The sequence below is a fragment of the Pelobates fuscus genome, chromosome 6, assembly GCF_036172605.1.
Source record: "Pelobates fuscus isolate aPelFus1 chromosome 6, aPelFus1.pri, whole genome shotgun sequence".
NCBI classification, from domain to species: domain Eukaryota; kingdom Metazoa; phylum Chordata; class Amphibia; order Anura; family Pelobatidae; genus Pelobates; species Pelobates fuscus.
This window is the reverse complement of record NC_086322.1, coordinates 44,440,931-44,457,578: the sequence shown is the minus strand read 5'-3', so window position 1 is coordinate 44,457,578 and position 16,648 is coordinate 44,440,931. Positions and strand designations below refer to the sequence as shown.

Sequence of the window (16,648 nt, the reverse complement as noted above, 5' to 3'; positions counted from 1 at the left end):
GTATGTGTGAGCTGTGTGTATGTGAGAGCTGTGTGTGTAATGTGTGAGCTGTGTGTTTGTGGAGGTTGTCAGTTGTGTAATGTGTGAGCTGTGTGTGATGTTCAATGTTCAATGTTTAATAGCTGGCTTGTAGTGTTAGTGATATTGTGTTTGGGGCTGCTGTTTGCATTGTACTGTCAGGGTAGGCTGTCTATAGTATTGTGGGGGGTCTTTTCTGCATTAAATGGACACTCCATACCCCTAAGACACTCCAGCAATCTTTATCTGTGAAGAGTGTGCCTTCTTTTTTTTGTGTGGAGCCCAACTATTACATTTTAAATTAAATTAAAACGGGAGCATTGAAACTGCTGAATTAAAACAGGCGAATGAAAATTGGTGCATTCCCACAAGCGGATTTCATTCTGGCGAATTCACACAGGCAAATTTCTTTCCTGAAAGGGGCTTAAAGGACCACTATAGGCACCCAGACAACTTCAGCTCAATGAAGTGGTCTGGGTGCCAGTTCCATGTTTACAATAGAGCTAACCCAGCCTCTAGTGGCTGTTTAAATTACAGCCGTTAGAGGCGCTTCCGCACTTCTCACTGTGAAAATCACAGTGAGAAGACGCTGATTAATGCTTTCCTATGGACTGATTGAATGTGCGCAGCGCTGACGTAGTAAGAGGGAGGAGATTTCCCTGGCGCTGGAGAAAAGGTAAGTGATTAACCCCTTCAACCTGGTGGGAGTGGGATCCTGAGGGTGGGGGGGACCTAAAGACCCTATAGTGCCAGAAAAATGAGTTTGTTTTCCTGGCACTATAGTGGTCCTTTAAGAAAGAATAGACTTAACATGTAACACTAAAATTGAAATAACATCAATGTTACTATGGTATATGGCAATAAACCTTTTCATTGAAGCACAATGTTGTATAGTTGTATCTTATAAATACGCATTACATTCACCAGCAAAAACATTTTTCAGGTTCCAGGTTTCAGAAATTGAGGTGTTTATTATATTTAATGGCTTATAATGTATTATATTAATATATTAGATTTGAATAAATACGGTATTTATTTATGGGGAAGTACACTTTTTTTTCTGTGTTGCATAAATATTTTGAGATTATCAGAGTTATTCACTAAATTGAGAATTGCTGGGAATTCAAAGGGAATTTTAAATTAAAGCCAAAACAGCCAATTAAAACATGACTGACTTTTTCAAGCTATTTAGGCCTAGATTTTGAAATTCTCTTTGAATTCCTAGCAGTGTTCATTTTGGCAACGAAAATCTTTCATCATAGTTTTTGTCAAAACCATATTTTCAGTGACGAAAATTATACCATTACAAAATAAAACCAAAGTGAGTATAGCGAAAAATATAATGGAAATGAATTACATTTTTGTCAACAAATGAAAACTAGATAAAAATGTTAGGAAGGCATGGATGTTATATTCAACTTTTTAAAATAAAAAAAAGGCAAATCTGGTTGAGTGTTCCTGATATACGGTGGCTAGTATCTACCAAGAGTGGTGCAAGGAAGGACAACCAATGGGAGCCAATGACTCATTGATGCATGTGGGGAGCATAGGCTAGCCTGTTTTGTTCGATCACGCAGAAGAGCTACTGTAGATCATATTGCTGAAAAACATAATGCTGGCCATGATAGAAAGGTGTTGGACCACTCACTCAGACTCACACTCTTTTAGACAGTCCACTCACTCAGACTCGCACTCTGTTAGTCCACTCACTCAGACTCACACTCTGTTAGACAGCCCACTCACTCAGACTCACACTCTGTTAGACAGTCCACTCACTTGCAGTGGCGAGCTTACTTTTGCCACAGTTACCTTACGTTATTTGAGTCCACAATCTGGCCCACACAGTTTCCTACGTTCTCAGATACTATCCTGCGTTTCTTAATTTTAGGTTGCTGTACCTTACTACTACCCTTACTCTACTCCTACTATTGAACCTACATCAGACTTTACAGTCTCAGGTACGACATTTACTTATTGCTCAAATGCAGTGGACCCCTATTAGTAGACGTTACTGGCTATTAGGGATTTAGGTGTCCAGTAGTGTATTTTTTTCCTGGCCTCTATTCCATAGGCTAGTGGTCCCACGAGGCCAACACCCATCCTCATACTCGGAAGTATACACCCATCGGCCCAACGCATATTCGCCTTGCATGGTTGCATAGAAAGGGCCTCACCTATCACTCATATACTATCTTCTGCTTTAATTTTCACAGAGAGGTTGACACCCAGCCACAACGTTCGGTGGCCTCAAAATCCCCTCGGGTCAACGCATAGTTCGAGCCTCTCAAGCCACTTGGCAACTAGCAGGGCCTCACCTGTCCCCCGTTTTAGTGGAATTGTTTCACCGCTTGGCAATAGCTAGTCTGCCAGTACCAGTTGGGTTTCACATTAATGGCACTTTTATATTTCAGTATGTCTCAGGCTTCTGATGTTCCAGAGGAACTGTCGCTTCCCAGCATCCCTGCTAGGTCTGATACTCCTTCCCATGGGGTAGACGTAACTAGTACATCCTCACTCAGATCATCGACTATCACTACGTATCACTGCAGAAGGAATATTCCATTCCCGGCTACTGCCAGGAAAGCAGAATTGTTCAGACTATTGAATTTCAACACCAACAACTCTGACGCCGGGAAAGGGCCTAGTGGTGTCCAGCTGCCTGATGTCCGAGCCATAATGACCTTGTTGTTATCATCTATTGGGCTAATTAATGATTGGAGAAGCTGGAGTCAGGCAGCACCCCTAACTTACCTGTTAGATCCACCGATGCTATCCCAGCTGGATCATCCATGGCAACCCCGGGTAATTCTCTGATTCCACTGAAAGTCCTTGAGGTCATTAACCCATCGCATATGTTTCCGGCTAACCTCAAGAAACACATCCTGTAGGGCAAGGATATTAACCTTGTCTCGCTCCTTATTGCCTCTCAGGATGTCATTGAGAACAGGACATATGCATATGGGGATATTTCAATGGTGCTTAAAGTGAGAAACCTGAGGTTAAATAAGAAATGGTCTATACCTGAATTTGTATTGGCTTTCGGTATTTATAGGGATGTGTATTGCTCCATCTGTCCCGAGAAACGAGAGGAACTGGATGTGTATATGCATGTATGTATGTATGGATTGGTATAGACTGGATACTGAGTTATTCTGCAGACACTTTGCAGGCCTCAGGACTCCGGCTTGTGCAGTTTGCACATCCACGTCACACTCCACAAACGTATACCCTAACACGGCAGAAGTCTCTCAGGGCCACTCGGTTCCTTTCACACCCCCAAATTCTACCAAGGTAAAAAAGGATAAGCTGAGTCGTGACATTGTATTTTTGGGAAAGTCCCAAATATGCAATAATTTTAATGAGGGTACTTGTGGTTTCAGTCCTTGCAGACTGTTGCACATTTGTTCTTATTGCTTCCGAGCACGTGCCGAGTCCATGTGCCCAAATAAAATTTTCCCTAAACCTTACCTCACAAGTATTAATATTGTGTGTATTGCTGAACTATTTTGGTACCACCCTTCACAACACTTGGTGCACTTTCTCATTGATGGGTTATCACAGGGGTTTCACACTTGCCATCTGGTACACTTGAATGCAATAATTTGCATACAGCACTAGCAGATCCAGAATTGGTGGATAAATTGATAAAGATTGAGTTGGAACAGGGATTTGTTCTCGGCCCTTGTAGGTCCCCTCCTTTTACTTCATGTAGGACACTAGTAAATCTTCGCATAAACGCAGATTGATCATTGACCTATCAGCACCACATTCCTCCACGTTTCCTAGTCTTAACTCCCTCATACCCTCAGAAGAGTTCTCCTTACAATACTCCACCATTGTCAATGCCATCTGGGCCATTCTTGCTGCTGGGGCAGGGGCATAACTCAGTAAAACTGACATTGTCAATGTGTTCAAACTACTTCCTATTCACTCCTCACTTTGCCATCTGCACGGCCTTAAGTGGTGGCGTTTATATTATTTTTTCTCCCGGCTCACGTTCGGTTCCAAGAGTAGCCCCGAGATATTCAATATTTTTGCAGAAACCCTATGCTGGTTGCTACTTAATGTGTGCAGATGCCCGACTGTTATACACTATTTAGATGATTTCCTCACGATTTAAGACAACTCTCACCCACCTCAAAGTCTCACAGCAGCAATTGGTCTTTTTGAATCCCTGGGTATATCGGTCTCCCCAAAACATTTTATGGGGATTCAACCAGACTCGGATATGCAGTCCTGTCTTCCTCATGATAAGATTGAGCACACCCTGTCAAGCATTGACCTATACTTGAAATTAGGTTCTTGCAACCATAAAGAACTACAGTCCCTGCTTGGTTCACTGAAATTTTGCCATGAGGAACATCCAACAAGGTACATCCTTCATTTCCCGACTACTCTGTTTGTTCCCTAACCTTACCTCAGACGACAACAGCATCACATTAGACCCACAGGCGATGGCCGATGTGGTGCTCTTTTCTCACATATTGGAACGGGAAACTCTGGAGGGATGCTGCGGCCAATACGGGTTTTGCAGCTATCTGTGGCAATAACTTGATCTAGGGTCCTTGGCCTGAAGAGTTAAGTCCCTTTGAAGTTTTTCTAAAACTTCGGCCTTATTCAAGCTATACCCCGTGGTGGCGGCAGCAATTACCTGGGTCCTGGCTGGGCTGATCACTCGATCAGATACTTCTCAGACAACCTAGCTACCTGCCTCATTGTAAACAAAGGCCAGTCATTATCTTTGATAGTTATGAGTTGTTTGAGGAGACTCGCTTGGGTGGCAGCCAATTACCAGTTCTCCTCACTTGTATTAATATCCTGGGGGTCACTAATGTATCGACTGATCACCTGTCTCGTTTCCGCTTGCAGGCATTCCACAAGACTCTGTCCACTGCTTCCTGTTTGGTTACTTCTGGCCCTCCATTCTAAGACATGTTAACAGATTAAATGTTTTTTTATCATACGCACAGAATATTACCCACCTAGCACTCTTGGTTAACACTAGGAAATCCTACAATAGGACTTTTCACCTTTTCACCAAATTCATTGCCGATTTTCAAATTCATGACATGTTTGCTATGGAGTCTTTATTAGGGTTTACTTCTTTTTGCCACCTTAAGTTAAAATGATCATATAACACAATCAAACTCTACCTAACGGGCATTCAAAATCACATGCTCATACAACACCCTAACAAAACAGGATTCCTATTATCCTACCAAATTAAAACCTTACTGAAAGGAATACAGAAATCTGACACACCCTCTAAGAGACTACCCATCCATGGTAAACTGTTCTAATTACTATCCGATTTATTAGACAGGTTACCTTTTGTACCTATTACTAATATGGTAATTAAAACTTCTATATACCTAGCTTTTTATGGATTCCTACGACCAAGAGTGTTCATCTCTATCAATCTAACTTCCACAGATTACCTTAAAACTATAAATATCCATAAAGCTGTAGATCACTACATCCTTTCACTCCCCCACTCTAAAACCAGCCAGGTGGGACGCCCAGACGACATACCCTTCTACGGTTCTACCCTAACTATAACAAATGGTGCCCAGTTAAGGTATTAGACAAATATTTCAGCACCTTTCACAAACAACCACTTCTAGAATTACACGGTTCCACACTCACTACTGCCAAATTTATGCTCTATGTTCGCATGCTATAAACTAGGCTTGGTCTTAATTCAACTTGCTACTCTGGCCACTCTTTCCGCATAGAGGCAGCATCATCTGCCTCCTCTAATCATATTCCAGCACATATCATCAAGATAATGGTCAGCCACTTATACCTTATATATATATATATATATATATATATATATATACACACACAAGTGTTAAAGAAATTCATCAGGTATTTCGTGACTTATCCAAGTGATTTGATGTATTGTAGAATGAATACATTTTGTATGGTACACTTCTTTTTGCCCGCTTTTATTTCAGGCCTACTGCATTGTCGGTTTCGGCACACCACAACCGACTGGTGTTATTAACTATGATATTTACTACTGTTTATATGTTATCTAACTCTTACGGCAATATTGCCCTGACCACAAATATATATATATATATATATAGATGTGCTCGCAATTTCTAATACGTAATGGAATGTAGAAGGAGAAGCAAAGTTGGTTGAGGTGTGCCGAAACCAACGTACCAGTAGGCCTGTAATAAAAAGAGGGCAAAACAGGATTCAAAGAAAACACACTTTTTTTTCCAAGTTTATACAGCGTGGATACTGAAACATTGAACAGGTTGAGGTAAGTACGCAACTGAATTGAGGATTACCTGTGACCCTGTCACTTAGTGCTGTAGACTGGGGTGTAAGAACTTGAAGCTGCTGATGCAGCGCCTATGTGAAAAAGAGTGACCAGAGAAGTGGCGGAGAGAGGCGCTACCTATGATTTGGGCTGAGGGAATTTTGTGGCCACTAGAACGTGGTGGCAAGATGTTGGCCTCTCGGTGACCGTAAGAGATTCAAAACGTGTGGCCGTGACTTGGGAAGCCCTAGCTGTAGCCCTAAAGAATGGCGAGCGGGGTGGCTAACTATGATTTGGTCGTGGGGCTGAACCTCCGTGTATGAGGTGGGGTGTAGACCTCGAGCAGGGCCGGTGCAAGGATTTTTGGCTACACAGACGAAGATGCATTTTGCTGCCCCCCCTCCCCCTCCAACAAAAAAATGCATCTTCACCTTTGAGTCTCGTAGCCCCCTTTTGAATTTCTTACCCTCTTTAGTGCTTCATATCCCCTCTCTTTAATGTCTTGCCCTTTTGTTTCTTACACCCCCTTTACAACCCCTCTTGTTTATTTCTTACTTCCCCACCAGCCACATTCTATGTCTATTTCTTCCCCCAGCCCCTTTCTGTCTCTTTCTCCCATCCAAACATAGATAAATGGGCAAAAATACATATATGCACAAAGACACAAAAATAGAAACACACAATCATACAGGCATACAGACCGTTATTTAGGCACACAGTGACAAAGATATACAGACACACAATCAAACAAACACATGCATACAAACACAGTCAAACAATCTACACTTACAGGTAAACGGTCATATAAATGCAGACAGACTGTCATACAGAGACATAAATACACAGTCATACAGAGACATACAGACACAGACATACAGTCATAGAGAGGCATAAAGACACAAGCAGTCACACATGCAGTCACATGTACATATTTACATCTCAGGCCAGTGTTTATGTATTTGAATGTAAGCATGTTTTTGTATACAGTATGGAGTATGTTTATGTGAATGTAGGGGTGTGTTGTTTAAACGTTTGAATGCAGGGGTGTCTTTGTATGTAGTGTTGGCGTTTTACTGCTGAGATGTATGCACATTTACACAAACATTGCCACAAACACTGCGATACACATACAAACACACACATATAAACTGGTACATATACAGATACACAGATTGACAACATACAGATACACACACACACACACACTCTGACATACACAGACACAGTGACAGACATACACACTGACATACAGATACAAACACATACACACAGACAGACATACAGATGCACACAAAGACACACATACAGATACACACACTGAGACAAAAATACAGACACATGCACTGAGACATACAGATACAGACATACACACTGACAGACATACAGATACACACACAGTCACACACTGACAGACATACAGATACACACACACATGCTAATCATATATACTTTTATAGCCACCCTCCTGTTTCCTACCTTTTGGGTGCAGGTGGGTGGCTTCCCTGGAATCCAGTGTGAAGATCTGGCTGAGGTAGTTGGGAGTTAGGGGTTGGCTCTACTCTCCCAGCCCCTCCCACGCAGCTCCAATCATGCAGATACAGAGGGGGCGGTATTTCCAGTTCCTGCAAGGAGCCAGCCGCGCTGTGTGCTACGCGGGGAGCAGGGATATGACGTGTTCATATCCCCGCCCCCTCCACACAGTCCGCGGCATGATGCAGGAAGGAAGGCTGGTCTGTGGGGATGCTGCTGCCGCCGCTCGGTCACGCTACAAGAAGTGACCGGCAGGAGAGGAGTGCTGTGTGCTTCTCTCCTGCCAGTCACCCGGACATTTGCACCCCTGGGCCGGAGTGCCTTAAGGCGGCCGCCTGTGCCGCCTTATGGTAGCGCCGGCCCTGACCTCGAGGGACTGTAGTATTTACTTAGGATAGCTAAGGCCAGCACCTAACCCTCAATGCCAGTTCTCTAGCCTGATGGGGCTTGTCTCTTAGAATGGTGTAATTGAACGTATGTAGATACTAACCTTGAGTATTTGTCCTATTTCTTTGGGCAATGCGCAGGAAGACTTCAATATAATCTTGCTTCTGCAGGGAACGGGTCCGGTGAAGATATCGTAAGGGTAATATAGATGCTAGTGGGCCTGAGGCGTGCCACTGGTATGCCAAGTGTGAAAATGTCAAACGTATGGGTATAGTGTGAAGATGGAACTGTAACGTAAGAACCCGTGTACGATGAGGGACCTGAACGTTGGTCCGTAAGTAGAAACAAGCCCCCTGGGTTCCCACGATTGTGGCATTTAAATGATACGAAGGTACAGTGAGGCCTTAAGGAGAAAGGTAATCGTAGTGAAACTGAAATGCAGGGAACCAGATAGTCTGTTGGTGGTTGATGCCGTATAACTTGGCGAACCTGCGGTAATGACGCAGGTCTAAGTAAAGAAATGTAGAAACAATAGGCGAGAAATGTACTGTTAAATAAGTAGTAGCAAGGTGGTGTAGGTTTGTGTGACTGATGTTTAAATCGTAGTGAGGAATTTTAGACCTGGCCTGTTTGAAGTTTAGAACCCACTTTGGGAGGTGGGGAGGCTGAATGAGGCCGTGGAGGCTGAATGAGGCCTCAAGGGGCAAAACGTAAACTGGTAAACCTTCTTACCTGAAACAGTAATACAGGATACTGGGATACCACTTCTTGGAGACTATTTGGAGGAAAGCAGTAGAATCTAAAAACATATGCATTCTAAGTATTCAAAATTGTGCTAATGGTCTGTAATGAGCCTGGTAAAAAAAGGAACGTAAGAGCTTAACCTATGAGCGGAGCGACCCTAGTTACGTAGAAGACTAATTCCTTAGGGAAAGGGAAGAGACTGTACATTAATAGACTAAGTTCCAGCGGGGTTAAATAACGGTGCCTGGAGGTGTATTTTTACCGTAACTTATAAAGTGATTGTGGCCAAACATTGCCTTTGAGAAGATTACCCTGTGAAAAAAAAAAATGGTGTCCCATAATTACGTGCCCATAGATGGGAATTAGTGAAACACAGAATTTATAATTTAACCAGTGGTGACTTAAGAGCCATATAATAAAACACATAACTTCATAAATGATAAGATAATAGGAAAAGGGTGAGTGCTTTCGTTTAAGTGAATGGCATAACTAGGTACATTTATAGCAGATAGTGAGTTTAAACGCTGAAGCCTCCTGCGTTCAGCTAAACGAACGAACGGGAGGACTGATAACAGAAAAGAACTCCTGCGGTCGGGTACATGGAGCATACGAAAGACTAAACGAAAGCCAAGTATATTGTGGTTGGCTGAACGAACATACGAATGAAATAGACAAACGTAAGTTTGTTTAGTGCGATCGGCAGTTGGATTATACGAAAATACAAACGAAGGAGTGTGTACTCTGCAGTCGGCTGTTTGCCGCACAAACGCAGAAGTACACAAACGGAGAGAGTGCACGAACGGGTAAGTATGATGAAGGGAGCCAATCCCCGCGTTTTTAGGCCCGAATGTGGGAAATAGCCTAGCGCTATTTCCCACGCTATGCTTACATGGACGTGCCCGGAAACCGGGTAGCGGGTAGAGATGTCGGATAGGAACCGGTTAGCAGGCACGGAGGTCGGAGGCAGGAGAGCTGCTGGCGACGGACTGCTTGCTGGAGACTGGATTTTTTTGCGGTAACATCGGACCGGAAGTGCTGTTTGCTATGGAGAAGACAAACAGCTTGCACAACAAAGGTAAGTAGGGGGGAAGGAGTTTAAATAGGGATCATAACTCCCAAAAATTCAGGCCAAATGGTCTTACAACATATATATATATATATATATATCATAGGCGTGCGCAGCCTATTGCATTAGGGTGTGCACCCTAAAGCACAAACACACGGCGCATGTGTATATATGTAATATATATATATATATATATATATATATATATACACATACATACACACACACATACACTGCTGTGTATGTGTGTGCTGCTCGTGTGCTGTGTGAGGGTGGTGTGAGGGTGCTGGTAGTGTGCTATGTGGGTGAGGGTGTTTGTGTGTGTGTGTGTTTGTTAGGGTCCTGTTACTGTGCTGTGTGAGGGTGCTGTGTGTGTGAGGGTGCTGTTTGTGTGATGTGTGCGTGTGATGGTGCCGTTTGTGTGATGTGTGTGGGTGTCGTGTATTTGTTAGGGTGCTGTTTGTGTGTGTTTGTGAGGGTGCTGTTAGTGTGCTGTGTGTGAGGGTGTTGTGTGTTTGTAAAGGTGCTGTGTGTGTTTGTGAGGGTGCGGTTAGTGTACTGTGTGTGTGAGCATGCGGGCTGTATGTTTGGAGGAATTGTGGAGGTGGGGGCAGATTAGTAAATATCCCCCCTCCCTACCTTATATAGGGAGGGGGGATCCTTGCTGCCATGTGCCATCCCTGGTGGTCCAGTGGAGAGTGAACTCTAGCATGCGGGGCTAGAGTTAACTCTCGCGAGATCTGAGTGTTGCCGTGGCAATGCTCAGATCTCGTGAGAGGAACCTGGCGGAGCTGCTGTCTAGAGCTCCCCGGGTCCTCTACTGCCTCCCTCCATGTTGCTGTCAGCTGGTGAGGTAGATCTTTGATCTCCCCGCCAGCCCATGGAGGCTTAGAGCGGAGCCGGCACTCTGATAGTGCCGACTCTGCGTGAGCCGACAGGGGAGATCCGGAGATCTCCAGTGAAGTCCTGGGGAATAAAGTGTGGGAACTCTTTTCTCACCTCCCAAAAAAAATAATATACACGTGTGTGTGTGTGTATATATATATATATATATATATATATATATATATATATGCGTGCACACACACACTGACACACAGACACACACATATATACGCGTGCACACACATACATTCACAGACACCCACACACCTACAGACACACACCCATACACACACACACACACACACACTCACAGACAGACACACACATTCAGACACACACACACTCTCAGACATACACACCTACATTCACAGACACACTTACAGACACACATACACACATTCACAGACACACTCACTCACAGACACACACACACACACATACATACATTCACAGACACACACACACAATCACTCACAGACACACACACACATACATTCACAGACACACTCACTCACAGACACACTCACTCACACACACACACATACATTCACAGACACAATCACTCACAGACACACACACACATAGACACACTCACTCACACACACACACACACACACACACACACACACACAGACACAATCACTCACAGACACACACACACATACACAGACACACTCACTCACAGACACACTCACACATACATACATTCACAGACACATACATACAGAGTATTATTTTTTAATTAAAAAATGTCCACCCAGCCTCCCTACCTGGAGTGCTGGTGGACTTGTCCCTGGGGTCCAGTGGGTCGGTCAAGCGCCGGTCTCCACTCAGCCGCGGTGAGAGAGCTGTGTGCTCTCTGCTTCCTCTCACCGCGCGGGCTGTCTGCTGTAGCTGGGAGCCGGAATATGACGTCATATTCCGGCTCCGGCATCAGCAGACAGCGCGCGGCGAGAGGAAGCAGAGAGCACACAGCTCTCTCACCGCGGCTGAGTGGAGACCGGCGCTTGACCGGGGGGTGGGGGTCCTTCACCTCTTGGCCCCCCCTCCTCCCCCCCATGACAGGGGAACATAGGGGGAGCTGAGTGCCTGCAGGAACAGCGTTCCTGCTCAAATAAAAGTGCAGGAACGCTGTTCCTGCAGGACTTAATACATAGGCGTGCCATGGGGATTAGGGTGTGCCCAGGCACACCCGGCACACCCCGTGCGCACGCCTATGATATATATATATATATACACATACACACACATACATATATAATTATATATTTAATAGTAATACCAATTTATATATATATAGATAGATAGATAGAGTGAGATAGAGAGAGAGAGAGAGAGATTATAGCATGAGTGACACTCCCTCTGCTTGTGAAGAAAACACAGTATAGTAACAGAAATGGCAACTGATGTACTTAGATAGATACAATGACTTCCCACAAAGTAAAAAGGGAAGCAAGTCAGTACAAGGAACTGTTTGCTAAATGATATCAAAAATGCGCTTGAAATAAAAAATATATATATATATAATATCCGCTCTACAAGTATAAGTGCTTTATTCCAAAATGAAAAATATAGAGATTCACAAAAATAATGTGAGTAAAAAATGTAACAGACAGCCAAAACACTAGATGTGTGATTGATAGAGTAACCTGTGGCCCAGACCCTGTGGATGGATGTGGTATATGGGAACTGTAATCCGTCCTGTGTCCTGATCGCCGGTGAGGACGGCGTGCGTTTCACAGTATGTTCCACCTCAGACCTCACACCGAGGTGCTCCCTCCGATCTTGTGAACTGATCTTCAGTACAAGTTCGGGGTCGGCAACAGCACAGGCTAACTCAGTGTGGGCTTTCCAAAAAATCAGAAAGCCTGTCAATGTCTTACCCGTTTCATAGGGATCCTACCCCACTTCATCAGAGACTATAGACCACTATATAAATATATTATATAATTACAACCTCTCATCATCTATTTAGATCACACACTGTATGCCTTTTATCCCTTCACCCCTCCACTCTCTCTCTCTCCTATGGTGTTAACCTTCCCATCCAATCTCCTTATCTATTACACAAACTCCATATTCTTCTAATAATTTCTCCCTTCCATTTTTCACTTCTCTCATTGCTAAAGGGGAGGCAAGTTTTGTCCTGGACCAGGATACACCACTGGATGCATGTATGCTTTTTAATCTAACACTCCATTCCTTGTCTCAGATCACCACCTTTTAGCTTTTGTTCTTGAGAGCCCCCACCCCAGCAATCTCAGCCTAACCCTCCTCAGCGTAGGAGAAACCTGAATTCTCTTGGCCTCCAGCAACTGTCAGATGATGTGCATTATCAGCTCTTATCTATCTCAATCTTCTTCTGTCCCTCTCTGGCTATCCCCTTGTATATCGCTACCCTCACCTCTGTCCCAGATGCTGCAGCCCTGTTCCAAACATACACCTAAAGGAAGATGCACCTCCAACTGTGGCACACTAACTCAACCCACTATCTGCAGACATGCTCCTGTTCTTCTGCACACTCCTAAAGGAAGACTCACACCTTGTCAGATTTTCTCCATTCTCCCTGGCTACTGGACAGGAGGTGGCTGCGCTTCTCCATCCTTCTTGCCCCACCACTTGTAGCCAGGCCTCTGGTAAATGTACCGAAAATGAGGAAAACACACACAAAAACCAAACAAAAAACAAACAACACCACCCCGAGGGGGTGAGAAAGTAAATTTAAAAAAACCCAAACAAAACCATTAACTATATTTGGTTTTCATATCAATTTTGCAAGATGGCTAAGTTCAGTAATTGGTAGCTTTGCTCTGTAAATTTGTGTTAAGTATATTTCCCATAATGCACCGCTACACAATGATTTCCATAATTGACCCAGTCTTTTTTCTATTGGCTATTAAATCATCAATACTCAATGGGAGAGCAAACGACAATTTTGTGAATTTCACAATTTGTAGAGAATACAAATCTTTCCCTAAAAGTAGTAAGGGCCTATGTTGTGTAAATCATTTTAAAACCATACCTTTGACTTTTTTTCTCCATAATACATGATTACTCAATTTACAGTTGTGCTCAAAAGTTTGCATACCCATGGAGAATTGGTAATATATGTAACAAGAAAACATGAGTGAACAGGCTAAACATTTCACACTTATGGAATTCATATTCAACTGTAGGTTATTAAAGAATGGCACAATCATAAAACATAACATGTCAACAAAGAAAATAATGAAAATAATGAAATGACCCCGGTACCCTTAGTACTTAATACTGTGTATTGCCCCCTTTAGCATCAATGACAGCGTGCAGTCATTTGTAATAGTTGTCCAGGCCCGGACTGGCTATCGGGCACACCGGGCAAATGCCCGGTGGGCCGCGGTGGCAGTGGGCCGAGGAAGTCCCAGGATCTCCCCTGCCGGTCTATGCAGGGCCGGCACTATCCGAGCGCCGGCCCCGCTGTATTCCATGGAGGGCCGGTGGGGAGATCAAAGATCTCCCTCACCGGCCCACTTGAAGAGACATGCGGCTGGGGAGGGAGAGGACCCGGCGGAGCTCTATCTTGCAGCTCCGCCGGATTCCTCTCGCGAGATCCGGCGCGTTGCCATGGCAACGACCGGATCTCGCGAGAGTGAACTCTAGCCCCCAGGCTAGAGTTCACTCACCCACTGGACCGCCAGGGATGGATGGCAGAGTGCCGGTCCCCCCCCTCCCACTCACCAGTGTGCCGGTCCCCCCCCTTCCAGGTTCAAGGTAAGAAGGGAGGGGGGGGGGGGGATTTAATGCCTGCTTAGTTTTTTTAATTTGTTTATTTATACCCCCCCAACACACAAACATTCATCCACAGCACCCTCACACCCATCACACACAGCACTCTCACACCCAGCACCCTCACACCCATGACACACAGCACCCTCACACCCATCACACAGCACCCTCACACCCATCACACACAGCACCCTCACACCCATCACACACAGCACCCTCACACCCATCACACACAGCACCCTCACACCCATCACACACAGCACTGTCACACCCATCACACACAGCACTTTCACACACAGCAACCTGACACAGCACCCTCACACCCATCACACACAGCCCCCATCACACACAGCACCCTCACACACAATCCACAATTATATCCACAATTGGACTACAGTGTACACTTTTTATGGTCCCCAGATCAGGTTATCATAGCTACCTCTGAGCCCACTTTTGCTGTATATATTGTACATATTCAATAGCCCTTTCCTTTAATATAATTTCTGTCAGTGAATGAGCAATTGTTTACCCAGGTTTCCCTAGAAGAAGCCACGATTGATTTGGATAGGTTAGCCCCTATTATTTTTTCACAGTCTAAATGCCCACAGCGTTTGACTTAGGCACCTATCCATTTGTAGCTTTAGTTCATCTACTAACAATTGCTAGATGTCATTGTTTCTATCACACACAATAGATGACACGTTATTGTCTCCCTATAAGTTTTTAGGATCAGAATTCTAATAAAAGTAAATTTTTAATCACACTAAAGAATTGTAAATCATAACACAGATCCCATAGGGACCTTTTCCGTGACCCCTGGCAGTTGTTCTTTCCCTCCAGGGATCATTCGCTCTATAGTTTATCACACATTTATGAGGGTTACCCCCTGTTGTGTTCCCTACACACACCCACTGGTTCCCTTAGGGGCACCAGTATACTCTTCACTTTGAGAGGGGGCGTGTTTATCATTAATGATGACAAAACACACCCTCTCTGCCCTGCCCCCTTCTTAGTGGGCCACTGTAATAAAAAAATGCCCGGGCCGAATTTTTTGCCCAGTCCGGCCCTGTAGTTGTCTATGAGGCCCCTAATTCTTACAGGTGGTATAGCAGGTCATGCAAAGACTTTGGTCGTTTTGCATGAGCCGCATGTTTGAGATTTCCCCAGAGTGGCTCACTGATCAGGAGATTGTGACGGCCATTCCAGAACCTTCACCTTTTTCTGTTGCAACTAGACATGTGCAATTCGTTTCGTTCCGAATGCATTTCGGAAATTAGGATGATGGAGGAGATGAGAGAGAGAGAGAGAGTGACAGTGAGACTTTTGTGTGTGTATACACACATACACACATACACACATACACACATACACACATACACACATACACACATACACACATACACACATACACACATACACACATACACACATACACACGTGTAGTGGCACTCACCCTTTCAATGAATAAGTAAAAAACTGCCTTGGTGCAATCCCACGCTGGGTATGTAAAGCAAGAAGGAAAGAGATGCACTCAGGTCTTTGTAGAAAAACCTTGATATTATTTAATAACAGGTAACATACATCTGATCGACGTTTCGACCTCTTCAGGTCTTCCTCAAGATCAGAATACAAACATATAAAACACAAATATATAGGCAACATAGGAGGAGTTACTCACCAAACAAACAGTGCACACCGGTTTCCATTAGTCCGAACCCGGAAGTGCAAGTGGAGCGTCATGTGACGCGTGACACGTGACGTATGGGCGTGGCCATTACTATGATGTGGTTGCTAGGAAACGGGTAAACTAAACCCGAGCAAGTATGTACGTTGATATATAAAATCTATGTTTATGAATTAGAATGACTCAATCGGAGGTAGCAAGACAAAGCTATATTTTAAATGTTATAAAGGGATATTTAACTTATCACTATAGGAGAATATATATATATATATATATATATATATATATATAT

The 16,648-nt window shown here is 44.0% G+C and overlaps 1 protein-coding gene across 1 annotated transcript in view; it reads right to left on the bottom strand.

Moving 5' to 3' along the window:
* The window catches only part of LOC134614159 (charged multivesicular body protein 3), a 56,366-nt gene that overhangs the window by 18,845 nt on the left and 20,873 nt on the right, over positions 1–16,648 (bottom strand). The gene's annotated exons all lie outside the window — the stretch shown is intronic.